Source organism: Hyla sarda, unplaced genomic scaffold, assembly GCF_029499605.1.
Source record: "Hyla sarda isolate aHylSar1 unplaced genomic scaffold, aHylSar1.hap1 scaffold_1900, whole genome shotgun sequence".
In the NCBI taxonomy this organism is placed as follows: domain Eukaryota; kingdom Metazoa; phylum Chordata; class Amphibia; order Anura; family Hylidae; genus Hyla; species Hyla sarda.
This window is the reverse complement of record NW_026608554.1, coordinates 1-14155: the sequence shown is the minus strand read 5'-3', so window position 1 is coordinate 14155 and position 14155 is coordinate 1. Positions and strand designations below refer to the sequence as shown.

Below are 14155 nucleotides of genomic sequence, written 5' to 3'. Positions count from 1 at the left end.
TAGCCAGCTAGCCAGCCCTGTGGGCCTTGCTGCTGCTGCAGCCAAAAAACAAAAGGTGGTGCTGCTGCTGCTTCTGCTGCTTCTGCTTCTGCTTGTGTCTGGCCCCTGTTGGAGCGTCCAGGCACAGGACTTCTGCTGCTGCTGACTAAATGGCCTCCTTAATTGGATCATTTGAGTAGCCAGCACACCTGTGCAGGTAGGGCATGACATGATAGGCAGCTGCCTTGATAGCGGGTGGGTGCTGAATGTTCCTAATTGACAAAATAAGATTAATGCTTATGAAGAAATATAAAATCTCATCCCTTCCCCAATATCGCGCCACACCCCTACCCCTTAATTCCCTGGTTGAACGTGATGGACATATGTCTTTTTTCGACCGTACTAACTATGTAACTATGTAACATAACATGGGGGGGGGGGGGGGGGTCTCCTGGCTGTTCACACAGGTGTGTCATTGCTGTACATTGACCATGCATTGCTTCTGTGGTATTGCAAAGGCAAAGACAAATGCTTCCAGCCATCCATTGCACTAATGGATTGGTCATCAGCTGGCTGTCTATGTCCCGCATCAATATAGACCAAAGTACAGAGGGTTAGGCTATGCTATTGTGCACCTACCTGATGCATCAGAAGGTGCGAGGCCCTTGCTAAATTCTGTGCACAGACTTTGAGATCTATGCTTTAGACTGTATCTAAACCTGCTCCAACATGGACTGACATTCTGGCCTACTTTCAGCCGATGCGACTTGTCTGTCGCTGAACAGTCGCTTTTTATGTATTCAGCACCTATGTATAATGTTGTAAAAATGCTCTAGAAGCTAAAGTCGCAGAAATGTCACACATATTTGGCCTGCAACTTTCTGTGCGACAAATTCAGACAGGAAAAATCAGTATAAATCCTTAGAAAATTATCCCCCAGTGTCTCCATCTGCTGGCGGTATTGAATAAGCATTGCTGCACTGATGGGGTATGCATTAGACGAAAAAAAAGAAGAAAAAGAAGAATAATACGCCCAGAAAAGAGGCGAAAAGGAGAAAAACGTAAAAAAACGTGAAAAAAAAGTAAGAGGAAGAGAAGGGAAAAAAAGGTGGAAATGGGTTTAAAAGTGATTTCGGCGGAGAATATATATATATATATATATATATATATATATATATATATATATATATGCGCACACACACACATAGATATAAACGTATTCTCCGTTGAGATATTGCAGCCGCTGCTGTGTCCAGGCCCAGGAGCCTTAGCACTGTGCTGTGATGTCACTCAATACCACTGACATCACTAGGTGTAAACAACATCTCTCCTTTGCTGTGTATGTGACTATGGAGCTGTTTGGTGATGTCGTCTATTACGGCCTTCATAGAAGCAACAGGAGATTGTTGCATCCATCTTGAACCCTCAGAACTACAGTGCTATGATGTCACTCACTTCCACAGGCCTTGCAGAGTGTAAACAACAACAACCCAGCTTTGTTGTGTATGTAACCAAAGGGATTTGTGATGTCACCTAGAACCTTCACAGCAGCGACAGCTTTATGAGGAGCATCAGCACTGCTCTGCCTGAGCAGAACCATCACCGCCATAGGTTGTCAAATAACCCGGATTTAACCCACACAGGTAAGTCCAATGGGGTGCAGGCATGTCCTCTATGCTTACAGCTTCCCGTGGGTGTTGGTTTGATACCGTTTGGGGACAGCCAAGGAGGCATCTGCAGGCAACAAAGGTAGGTGTGTGCTTGTGTGTGTGTTTCCTATGCAGATCCTAAGCCCAGTGTCACATGCAAGTAGGAGGAGTAAGAAGGGTTCCTGGCAAATCCGGGTTATGGATTGCATTTAAAAAGGCCCCGTGGGAGTGCAATGGGCCCCTGTCTTGCTGCTTAGCAATAATGGTATGGGTTTAGGTTCTGCTGTGTGTACTGGTGGTTGACTGCCCCCCAGCCCAGAGTGTGCATGGAAAATTGTCTGGCAGCCTCCCTGACAGCAAGCAGTGATAGTGCCCATGAAGGGGACCTTGTTGGGCCCGCCCCTTTCACGGTTATCGCTTCTCGGCCTTTTGGCTAAGATCAAGTGTAGTATCTGTTCTTATCAGTTTAATATCTGATACGTCCCCTATCTGGGGACCATATATTAAATGGATTTTTGAGAACGGGGGCCGATTTCGAAGCTTGCTTCCGTCGCCCTATGCATTGACCCGATATGGCAGTATCTTCGGGTACAGTGCACCACCCCCTTACAGGGTTAAAAAGAAAGATTCCTACTTTCATTGCTACCTGCTTGCTGGCTAGCCAGCTAGCCAGCCCTGTGGGCCTTGCTGCTGCTGCAGCCAAAAAACAAAAGGTGGTGCTGCTGCTGCTTCTGCTGCTTCTGCTTCTGCTTGTGTCTGGCCCCTGTTGGAGCGTCCAGGCACAGGACTTCTGCTGCTGCTGACTAAATGGCCTCCTTAATTGGATCATTTGAGTAGCCAGCACACCTGTGCAGGTAGGGCATGACATGATAGGCAGCTGCCTTGATAGCGGGTGGGTGCTGAATGTTCCTAATTGACAAAATAAGATTAATGCTTATGAAGAAATATAAAATCTCATCCCTTCCCCAATATCGCGCCACACCCCTACCCCTTAATTCCCTGGTTGAACGTGATGGACATATGTCTTTTTTCGACCGTACTAACTATGTAACTATGTAACATAACATGGGGGGGGGGGGGGGGGTCTCCTGGCTGTTCACACAGGTGTGTCATTGCTGTACATTGACCATGCATTGCTTCTGTGGTATTGCAAAGGCAAAGACAAATGCTTCCAGCCATCCATTGCACTAATGGATTGGTCATCAGCTGGCTGTCTATGTCCCGCATCAATATAGACCAAAGTACAGAGGGTTAGGCTATGCTATTGTGCACCTACCTGATGCATCAGAAGGTGCGAGGCCCTTGCTAAATTCTGTGCACAGACTTTGAGATCTATGCTTTAGACTGTATCTAAACCTGCTCCAACATGGACTGACATTCTGGCCTACTTTCAGCCGATGCGACTTGTCTGTCGCTGAACAGTCGCTTTTTATGTATTCAGCACCTATGTATAATGTTGTAAAAATGCTCTAGAAGCTAAAGTCGCAGAAATGTCACACATATTTGGCCTGCAACTTTCTGTGCGACAAATTCAGACAGGAAAAATCAGTATAAATCCTTAGAAAATTATCCCCCAGTGTCTCCATCTGCTGGCGGTATTGAATAAGCATTGCTGCACTGATGGGGTATGCATTAGACGAAAAAAAAGAAGAAAAAGAAGAATAATACGCCCAGAAAAGAGGCGAAAAGGAGAAAAACGTAAAAAAACGTGAAAAAAAAGTAAGAGGAAGAGAAGGGAAAAAAAGGTGGAAATGGGTTTAAAAGTGATTTCGGCGGAGAAATATATATATATATATATATATATATATATATATATATATATATATGCGCACACACACACATAGATATAAACGTATTCTCCGTTGAGATATTGCAGCCGCTGCTGTGTCCAGGCCCAGGAGCCTTAGCACTGTGCTGTGATGTCACTCAATACCACTGACATCACTAGGTGTAAACAACATCTCTCCTTTGCTGTGTATGTGACTATGGAGCTGTTTGGTGATGTCGTCTATTACGGCCTTCATAGAAGCAACAGGAGATTGTTGCATCCATCTTGAACCCTCAGAACTACAGTGCTATGATGTCACTCACTTCCACAGGCCTTGCAGAGTGTAAACAACAACAACCCAGCTTTGTTGTGTATGTAACCAAAGGGATTTGTGATGTCACCTAGAACCTTCACAGCAGCGACAGCTTTATGAGGAGCATCAGCACTGCTCTGCCTGAGCAGAACCATCACCGCCATAGGTTGTCAAATAACCCGGATTTAACCCACACAGGTAAGTCCAATGGGGTGCAGGCATGTCCTCTATGCTTACAGCTTCCCGTGGGTGTTGGTTTGATACCGTTTGGGGACAGCCAAGGAGGCATCTGCAGGCAACAAAGGTAGGTGTGTGCTTGTGTGTGTGTTTCCTATGCAGATCCTAAGCCCAGTGTCACATGCAAGTAGGAGGAGTAAGAAGGGTTCCTGGCAAATCCGGGTTATGGATTGCATTTAAAAAGGCCCCGTGGGAGTGCAATGGGCCCCTGTCTTGCTGCTTAGCAATAATGGTATGGGTTTAGGTTCTGCTGTGTGTACTGGTGGTTGACTGCCCCCCAGCCCAGAGTGTGCATGGAAAATTGTCTGGCAGCCTCCCTGACAGCAAGCAGTGATAGTGCCCATGAAGGGGACCTTGTTGGGCCCGCCCCTTTCACGGTTATCGCTTCTCGGCCTTTTGGCTAAGATCAAGTGTAGTATCTGTTCTTATCAGTTTAATATCTGATACGTCCCCTATCTGGGGACCATATATTAAATGGATTTTTGAGAACGGGGGCCGATTTCGAAGCTTGCTTCCGTCGCCCTATGCATTGACCCGATATGGCAGTATCTTCGGGTACAGTGCACCACCCCCTTACAGGGTTAAAAAGAAAGATTCCTACTTTCATTGCTACCTGCTTGCTGGCTAGCCAGCTAGCCAGCCCTGTGGGCCTTGCTGCTGCTGCAGCCAAAAAACAAAAGGTGGTGCTGCTGCTGCTTCTGCTGCTTCTGCTTCTGCTTGTGTCTGGCCCCTGTTGGAGCGTCCAGGCACAGGACTTCTGCTGCTGCTGACTAAATGGCCTCCTTAATTGGATCATTTGAGTAGCCAGCACACCTGTGCAGGTAGGGCATGACATGATAGGCAGCTGCCTTGATAGCGGGTGGGTGCTGAATGTTCCTAATTGACAAAATAAGATTAATGCTTATGAAGAAATATAAAATCTCATCCCTTCCCCAATATCGCGCCACACCCCTACCCCTTAATTCCCTGGTTGAACGTGATGGACATATGTCTTTTTTCGACCGTACTAACTATGTAACTTAACATAACATGGGGGGGTGGGGGGGGGGGGTCTCCTGGCTGTTCACACAGGTGTGTCATTGCTGTACATTGACCATGCATTGCTTCTGTGGTATTGCAAAGGCAAAGACAAATGCTTCCAGCCATCCATTGCACTAATGGATTGGTCATCAGCTGGCTGTCTATGTCCCGCATCAATATAGACCAAAGTACAGAGGGTTAGGCTATGCTATTGTGCACCTACCTGATGCATCAGAAGGTGCGAGGCCCTTGCTAAATTCTGTGCACAGACTTTGAGATCTATGCTTTAGACTGTATCTAAACCTGCTCCAACATGGACTGACATTCTGGCCTACTTTCAGCCGATGCGACTTGTCTGTCGCTGAACAGTCGCTTTTTATGTATTCAGCACCTATGTATAATGTTGTAAAAATGCTCTAGAAGCTAAAGTCGCAGAAATGTCACACATATTTGGCCTGCAACTTTCTGTGCGACAAATTCAGACAGGAAAAATCAGTATAAATCCTTAGAAAATTATCCCCCAGTGTCTCCATCTGCTGGCGGTATTGAATAAGCATTGCTGCACTGATGGGGTATGCATTAGACGAAAAAAAAGAAGAAAAAGAAGAATAATACGCCCAGAAAAGAGGCGAAAAGGAGAAAAACGTAAAAAAACGTGAAAAAAAAGTAAGAGGAAGAGAAGGGAAAAAAAGGTGGAAATGGGTTTAAAAGTGATTTCGGCGGAGAAATATATATATATATATATATATATATATATATATATATATATATATATGCGCACACACACACATAGATATAAACGTATTCTCCGTTGAGATATTGCAGCCGCTGCTGTGTCCAGGCCCAGGAGCCTTAGCACTGTGCTGTGATGTCACTCAATACCACTGACATCACTAGGTGTAAACAACATCTCTCCTTTGCTGTGTATGTGACTATGGAGCTGTTTGGTGATGTCGTCTATTACGGCCTTCATAGAAGCAACAGGAGATTGTTGCATCCATCTTGAACCCTCAGAACTACAGTGCTATGATGTCACTCACTTCCACAGGCCTTGCAGAGTGTAAACAACAACAACCCAGCTTTGTTGTGTATGTAACCAAAGGGATTTGTGATGTCACCTAGAACCTTCACAGCAGCGACAGCTTTATGAGGAGCATCAGCACTGCTCTGCCTGAGCAGAACCATCACCGCCATAGGTTGTCAAATAACCCGGATTTAACGCACACAGGTAAGTCCAATGGGGTGCAGGCATGTCCTCTATGCTTACAGCTTCCCGTGGGTGTTGGTTTGATACCGTTTGGGGACAGCCAAGGAGGCATCTGCAGGCAACAAAGGTAGGTGTGTGCTTGTGTGTGTGTTTCCTATGCAGATCCTAAGCCCAGTGTCACATGCAAGTAGGAGGAGTAAGAAGGGTTCCTGGCAAATCCGGGTTATGGATTGCATTTAAAAAGGCCCCGTGGGAGTGCAATGGGCCCCTGTCTTGCTGCTTAGCAATAATGGTATGGGTTTAGGTTCTGCTGTGTGTACTGGTGGTTGACTGCCCCCCAGCCCAGAGTGTGCATGGAAAATTGTCTGGCAGCCTCCCTGACAGCAAGCAGTGATAGTGCCCATGAAGGGGACCTTGTTGGGCCCGCCCCTTTCACGGTTATCGCTTCTCGGCCTTTTGGCTAAGATCAAGTGTAGTATCTGTTCTTATCAGTTTAATATCTGATACGTCCCCTATCTGGGGACCATATATTAAATGGATTTTTGAGAACGGGGGCCGATTTCGAAGCTTGCTTCCGTCGCCCTATGCATTGACCCGATATGGCAGTATCTTCGGGTACAGTGCACCACCCCCTTACAGGGTTAAAAAGAAAGATTCCTACTTTCATTGCTACCTGCTTGCTGGCTAGCCAGCTAGCCAGCCCTGTGGGCCTTGCTGCTGCTGCAGCCAAAAAACAAAAGGTGGTGCTGCTGCTGCTGCTTCTGCTGCTTCTGCTTGTGTCTGGCCCCTGTTGGAGCGTCCAGGCACAGGACTTCTGCTGCTGCTGACTAAATGGCCTCCTTAATTGGATCATTTGAGTAGCCAGCACACATGTGCAGGTAGGGCATGACATGATAGGCAGCTGCCTTGATAGCGGGTGGGTGCTGAATGTTCCTAATTGACAAAATAAGATTAATGCTTATGAAGAAATATAAAATCTCATCCCTTCCCCAATATCGCGCCACACCCCTACCCCTTAATTCCCTGGTTGAACGTGATGGACATATGTCTTTTTTCGACCGTACTAACTATGTAACTATGTAACATAACATGGGGGGGGGGGGGGGGGGTCTCCTGGCTGTTCACACAGGTGTGTCATTGCTGTACATTGACCATGCATTGCTTCTGTGGTATTGCAAAGGCAAAGACAAATGCTTCCAGCCATCCATTGCACTAATGGATTGGTCATCAGCTGGCTGTCTATGTCCCGCATCAATATAGACCAAAGTACAGAGGGTTAGGCTATGCTATTGTGCACCTACCTGATGCATCAGAAGGTGCGAGGCCCTTGCTAAATTCTGTGCACAGACTTTGAGATCTATGCTTTAGACTGTATCTAAACCTGCTCCAACATGGACTGACATTCTGGCCTACTTTCAGCCGATGCGACTTGTCTGTCGCTGAACAGTCGCTTTTTATGTATTCAGCACCTATGTATAATGTTGTAAAAATGCTCTAGAAGCTAAAGTCGCAGAAATGTCACACATATTTGGCCTGCAACTTTCTGTGCGACAAATTCAGACAGGAAAAATCAGTATAAATCCTTAGAAAATTATCCCCCAGTGTCTCCATCTGCTGGCGGTATTGAATAAGCATTGCTGCACTGATGGGGTATGCATTAGACGAAAAAAAAGAAGAAAAAGAAGAATAATACGCCCAGAAAAGAGGCGAAAAGGAGAAAAACGTAAAAAAACGTGAAAAAAAAGTAAGAGGAAGAGAAGGGAAAAAAAGGTGGAAATGGGTTTAAAAGTGATTTCGGCGGAGAAATATATATATATATATATATATATATATATATATATATATATGCGCACACACACACATAGATATAAACGTATTCTCCGTTGAGATATTGCAGCCGCTGCTGTGTCCAGGCCCAGGAGCCTTAGCACTGTGCTGTGATGTCACTCAATACCACTGACATCACTAGGTGTAAACAACATCTCTCCTTTGCTGTGTATGTGACTATGGAGCTGTTTGGTGATGTCGTCTATTACGGCCTTCATAGAAGCAACAGGAGATTGTTGCATCCATCTTGAACCCTCAGAACTACAGTGCTATGATGTCACTCACTTCCACAGGCCTTGCAGAGTGTAAACAACAACAACCCAGCTTTGTTGTGTATGTAACCAAAGGGATTTGTGATGTCACCTAGAACCTTCACAGCAGCGACAGCTTTATGAGGAGCATCAGCACTGCTCTGCCTGAGCAGAACCATCACCGCCATAGGTTGTCAAATAACCCGGATTTAACCCACACAGGTAAGTCCAATGGGGTGCAGGCATGTCCTCTATGCTTACAGCTTCCCGTGGGTGTTGGTTTGATACCGTTTGGGGACAGCCAAGGAGGCATCTGCAGGCAACAAAGGTAGGTGTGTGCTTGTGTGTGTGTTTCCTATGCAGATCCTAAGCCCAGTGTCACATGCAAGTAGGAGGAGTAAGAAGGGTTCCTGGCAAATCCGGGTTATGGATTGCATTTAAAAAGGCCCCGTGGGAGTGCAATGGGCCCCTGTCTTGCTGCTTAGCAATAATGGTATGGGTTTAGGTTCTGCTGTGTGTACTGGTGGTTGACTGCCCCCCAGCCCAGAGTGTGCATGGAAAATTGTCTGGCAGCCTCCCTGACAGCAAGCAGTGATAGTGCCCATGAAGGGGACCTTGTTGGGCCCGCCCCTTTCACGGTTATCGCTTCTCGGCCTTTTGGCTAAGATCAAGTGTAGTATCTGTTCTTATCAGTTTAATATCTGATACGTCCCCTATCTGGGGACCATATATTAAATGGATTTTTGAGAACGGGGGCCGATTTCGAAGCTTGCTTCCGTCGCCCTATGCATTGACCCGATATGGCAGTATCTTCGGGGTACAGTGCACCACCCCCTTACAGGGTTAAAAAGAAAGATTCCTACTTTCATTGCTACCTGCTTGCTGGCTAGCCAGCTAGCCAGCCCTGTGGGCCTTGCTGCTGCTGCAGCCAAAAAACAAAAGGTGGTGCTGCTGCTGCTTCTGCTGCTTCTGCTTCTGCTTGTGTCTGGCCCCTGTTGGAGCGTCCAGGCACAGGACTTCTGCTGCTGCTGACTAAATGGCCTCCTTAATTGGATCATTTGAGTAGCCAGCACACCTGTGCAGGTAGGGCATGACATGATAGGCAGCTGCCTTGATAGCGGGGTGGGTGCTGAATGTTCCTAATTGACAAAATAAGATTAATGCTTATGAAGAAATATAAAATCTCATCCCTTCCCCAATATCGCGCCACACCCCCTACCCCTTAATTCCCTGGTTGAACGTGATGGACATATGTCTTTTTTCGACCGTACTAACTATGTAACTATGTAACATAACATGGGGGGGGGGGGGGGTCTCCTGGCTGTTCACACAGGTGTGTCATTGCTGTACATTGACCATGCATTGCTTCTGTGGTATTGCAAAGGCAAAGACAAATGCTTCCAGCCATCCATTGCACTAATGGATTGGTCATCAGCTGGCTGTCTATGTCCCGCATCAATATAGACCAAAGTACAGAGGGTTAGGCTATGCTATTGTGCACCTACCTGATGCATCAGAAGGTGCGAGGCCCTTGCTAAATTCTGTGCACAGACTTTGAGATCTATGCTTTAGACTGTATCTAAACCTGCTCCAACATGGACTGACATTCTGGCCTACTTTCAGCCGATGCGACTTGTCTGTCGCTGAACAGTCGCTTTTTATGTATTCAGCACCTATGTATAATGTTGTAAAAATGCTCTAGAAGCTAAAGTCGCAGAAATGTCACACATATTTGGCCTGCAACTTTCTGTGCGACAAATTCAGACAGGAAAAATCAGTATAAATCCTTAGAAAATTATCCCCCAGTGTCTCCATCTGCTGGCGGTATTGAATAAGCATTGCTGCACTGATGGGGTATGCATTAGACGAAAAAAAAGAAGAAAAAGAAGAATAATACGCCCAGAAAAGAGGCGAAAAGGAGAAAAACGTAAAAAAACGTGAAAAAAAGTAAGAGGAAGAGAAGGGAAAAAAAGGTGGAAATGGGTTTAAAAGTGATTTCGGCGGAGAAATATATATATATATATATATATATATATATATATATATATATATATATGCGCACACACACACATAGATATAAACGTATTCTCCGTTGAGATATTGCAGCCGCTGCTGTGTCCAGGCCCAGGAGCCTTAGCACTGTGCTGTGATGTCACTCAATACCACTGACATCACTAGGTGTAAACAACATCTCTCCTTTGCTGTGTATGTGACTATGGAGCTGTTTGGTGATGTCGTCTATTACGGCCTTCATAGAAGCAACAGGAGATTGTTGCATCCATCTTGAACCCTCAGAACTACAGTGCTATGATGTCACTCACTTCCACAGGCCTTGCAGAGTGTAAACAACAACAACCCAGCTTTGTTGTGTATGTAACCAAAGGGATTTGTGATGTCACCTAGAACCTTCACAGCAGCGACAGCTTTATGAGGAGCATCAGCACTGCTCTGCCTGAGCAGAACCATCACCGCCATAGGTTGTCAAATAACCCGGATTTAACCCACACAGGTAAGTCCAATGGGGTGCAGGCATGTCCTCTATGCTTACAGCTTCCCGTGGGTGTTGGTTGATACCGTTTGGGACAGCCAAGGAGGCATCTGCAGGCAACAAAGGTAGGTGTGTGCTTGTGTGTGTGTTTCCTATGCAGATCCTAAGCCCAGTGTCACATGCAAGTAGGAGGAGTAAGAAGGGTTCCTGGCAAATCCGGGTTATGGATTGCATTTAAAAAGGCCCCGTGGGAGTGCAATGGGCCCCTGTCTTGCTGCTTAGCAATAATGGTATGGGTTTAGGTTCTGCTGTGTGTACTGGTGGTTGACTGCCCCCCCAGCCCAGAGTGTGCATGGAAAATTGTCTGGCAGCCTCCCTGACAGCAAGCAGTGATAGTGCCCATGAAGGGGACCTTGTTGGGCCCGCCCCTTTCACGGTTATCGCTTCTCGGCCTTTTGGCTAAGATCAAGTGTAGTATCTGTTCTTATCAGTTTAATATCTGATACGTCCCCTATCTGGGGACCATATATTAAATGGATTTTTGAGAACGGGGGCCGATTTCGAAGCTTGCTTCCGTCGCCCTATGCATTGACCCGATATGGCAGTATCTTCGGGTACAGTGCACCACCCCCTTACAGGGTTAAAAAGAAAGATTCCTACTTTCATTGCTACCTGCTTGCTGGCTAGCCAGCTAGCCAGCCCTGTGGGCCTTGCTGCTGCTGCAGCCAAAAAACAAAAGGTGGTGCTGCTGCTGCTTCTGCTGCTTCTGCTTCTGCTTGTGTCTGGCCCCTGTTGGAGCGTCCAGGCACAGGACTTCTGCTGCTGCTGACTAAATGGCCTCCTTAATTGGATCATTTGAGTAGCCAGCACACCTGTGCAGGTAGGGCATGACATGATAGGCAGCTGCCTTGATAGCGGGTGGGTGCTGAATGTTCCTAATTGACAAAATAAGATTAATGCTTATGAAGAAATATAAAATCTCATCCCTTCCCCAATATCGCGCCACACCCCTACCCCTTAATTCCCTGGTTGAACGTGATGGACATATGTCTTTTTCGACCGTACTAACTATGTAACTATGTAACATAACATGGGGGGGGGGGGGGGTCTCCTGGCTGTTCACACAGGTGTGTCATTGCTGTACATTGACCATGCATTGCTTCTGTGGTATTGCAAAGGCAAAGACAAATGCTTCCAGCCATCCATTGCACTAATGGATTGGTCATCAGCTGGCTGTCTATGTCCCGCATCAATATAGACCAAAGTACAGAGGGTTAGGCTATGCTATTGTGCACCTACCTGATGCATCAGAAGGTGCGAGGCCCTTGCTAAATTCTGTGCACAGACTTTGAGATCTATGCTTTAGACTGTATCTAAACCTGCTCCAACATGGACTGACATTCTGGCCTACTTTCAGCCGATGCGACTTGTCTGTCGCTGAACAGTCGCTTTTTATGTATTCAGCACCTATGTATAATGTTGTAAAAATGCTCTAGAAGCTAAAGTCGCAGAAATGTCACACATATTTGGCCTGCAACTTTCTGTGCGACAAATTCAGACAGGAAAAATCAGTATAAATCCTTAGAAAATTATCCCCCAGTGTCTCCATCTGCTGGCGGTATTGAATAAGCATTGCTGCACTGATGGGGTATGCATTAGATGAAAAAAAGAAGAAAAAGAAGAATAATACGCCAGAAAAGAGGCGAAAAGGAGAAAAACGTAAAAAAACGTGAAAAAAAAGTAAGAGGAAGAGAAGGGAAAAAAAGGTGGAAATGGGTTTAAAAGTGATTTCGGCGGAGAAATATATATATATATATATATATATATATATATATATGCGCACACACACACATAGATATAAACGTATTCTCCGTTGAGATATTGCAGCCGCTGCTGTGTCCAGGCCCAGGAGCCTTAGCACTGTGCTGTGATGTCACTCAATACCACTGACATCACTAGGTGTAAACAACATCTCTCCTTTGCTGTGTATGTGACTATGGAGCTGTTTGGTGATGTCGTCTATTACGGCCTTCATAGAAGCAACAGGAGATTGTTGCATCCATCTTGAACCCTCAGAACTACAGTGCTATGATGTCACTCACTTCCACAGGCCTTGCAGAGTGTAAACAACAACAACCCAGCTTTGTTGTGTATGTAACCAAAGGGATTTGTGATGTCACCTAGAACCTTCACAGCAGCGACAGCTTTATGAGGAGCATCAGCACTGCTCTGCCTGAGCAGAACCATCACCGCCATAGGTTGTCAAATAACCCGGATTTAACCCACACAGGTAAGTCCAATGGGGTGCAGGCATGTCCTCTATGCTTACAGCTTCCCGTGGGTGTTGGTTTGATACCGTTTGGGGACAGCCAAGGAGGCATCTGCAGGCAACAAAGGTAGGTGTGTGCTTGTGTGTGTGTTTCCTATGCAGATCCTAAGCCCAGTGTCACATGCAAGTAGGAGGAGTAAGAAGGGTTCCTGGCAAATCCGGGTTATGGATTGCATTTAAAAAGGCCCCGTGGGAGTGCAATGGGCCCCTGTCTTGCTGCTTAGCAATAATGGTATGGGTTTAGGTTCTGCTGTGTGTACTGGTGGTTGACTGCCCCCCAGCCCAGAGTGTGCATGGAAAATTGTCTGGCAGCCTCCCTGACAGCAAGCAGTGATAGTGCCCATGAAGGGGACCTTGTTGGGCCCGCCCCTTTCACGGTTATCGCTTCTCGGCCTTTTGGCTAAGATCAAGTGTAGTATCTGTTCTTATCAGTTTAATATCTGATACGTCCCCTATCTGGGGACCATATATTAAATGGATTTTTGAGAACGGGGGCCGATTTCGAAGCTTGCTTCCGTCGCCCTATGCATTGACCGATATGGCAGTATCTTCGGGTACAGTGCACCACCCCCTTACAAGGTTAAAAAGAAAGATTCCTACTTTCATTGCTACCTGCTTGCTGGCTAGCCAGCTAGCCAGCCCTGTGGGCCTTGCTGCTGCTGCAGCCAAAAAACAAAAGGTGGTGCTGCTGCTGCTTCTGCTGCTTCTGCTTCTGCTTGTGTCTGGCCCCTGTTGGAGCGTCCAGGCACAGGACTTCTGCTGCTGCTGACTAAATGGCCTCCTTAATTGGATCATTTGAGTAGCCAGCACACCTGTGCAGGTAGGGCATGACATGATAGGCAGCTGCCTTGATAGCGGGTGGGTGCTGAATGTTCCTAATTGACAAAATAAGATTAATGCTTATGAAGAAATATAAAATCTCATCCCTTCCCCAATATCGCGCCACACCCCTACCCCTTAATTCCCTGGTTGAACGTGATGGACATATGTCTTTTTTCGACCGTACTAACTATGTAACTATGTAACATAACATGGGGGGGGGGGGGGGGGGGGTCTCCTGGCTGTTCACACAGGTGTGTCATTGCTG

At 46.4% G+C, this 14155-nt stretch overlaps 6 non-coding genes across 6 annotated transcripts; all 6 read left to right on the top strand.

The window, feature by feature from the left end:
* The first annotated feature begins 2041 nt into the window (after nucleotides 1-2041).
* On the top strand, nucleotides 2042-2232 carry LOC130316056 (U2 spliceosomal RNA). Its single transcript, XR_008863442.1, has one exon. It is a non-coding gene; the product is annotated as a U2 spliceosomal RNA (small nuclear RNA).
* A 2094-nt stretch (nucleotides 2233-4326) lies between these two features.
* LOC130316052 (U2 spliceosomal RNA) lies at nucleotides 4327-4517 on the top strand. Its single transcript, XR_008863440.1, has one exon. It is a non-coding gene; the product is annotated as a U2 spliceosomal RNA (small nuclear RNA).
* Nucleotides 4518-6613: 2096 nt separating this feature from the next.
* On the top strand, nucleotides 6614-6804 carry LOC130316040 (U2 spliceosomal RNA). The gene has a single exon (XR_008863431.1). It is a non-coding gene; the product is annotated as a U2 spliceosomal RNA (small nuclear RNA).
* A 2088-nt stretch (nucleotides 6805-8892) lies between these two features.
* Nucleotides 8893-9084, top strand: LOC130316043 (U2 spliceosomal RNA). The gene has a single exon (XR_008863434.1). It is a non-coding gene; the product is annotated as a U2 spliceosomal RNA (small nuclear RNA).
* A 2094-nt stretch (nucleotides 9085-11178) lies between these two features.
* On the top strand, nucleotides 11179-11369 carry LOC130316028 (U2 spliceosomal RNA). Its single transcript, XR_008863420.1, has one exon. It is a non-coding gene; the product is annotated as a U2 spliceosomal RNA (small nuclear RNA).
* Nucleotides 11370-13448: 2079 nt separating this feature from the next.
* LOC130316045 (U2 spliceosomal RNA) lies at nucleotides 13449-13638 on the top strand. Its single transcript, XR_008863436.1, has one exon. It is a non-coding gene; the product is annotated as a U2 spliceosomal RNA (small nuclear RNA).
* The last annotated feature ends 517 nt before the right edge of the window (nucleotides 13639-14155 follow it).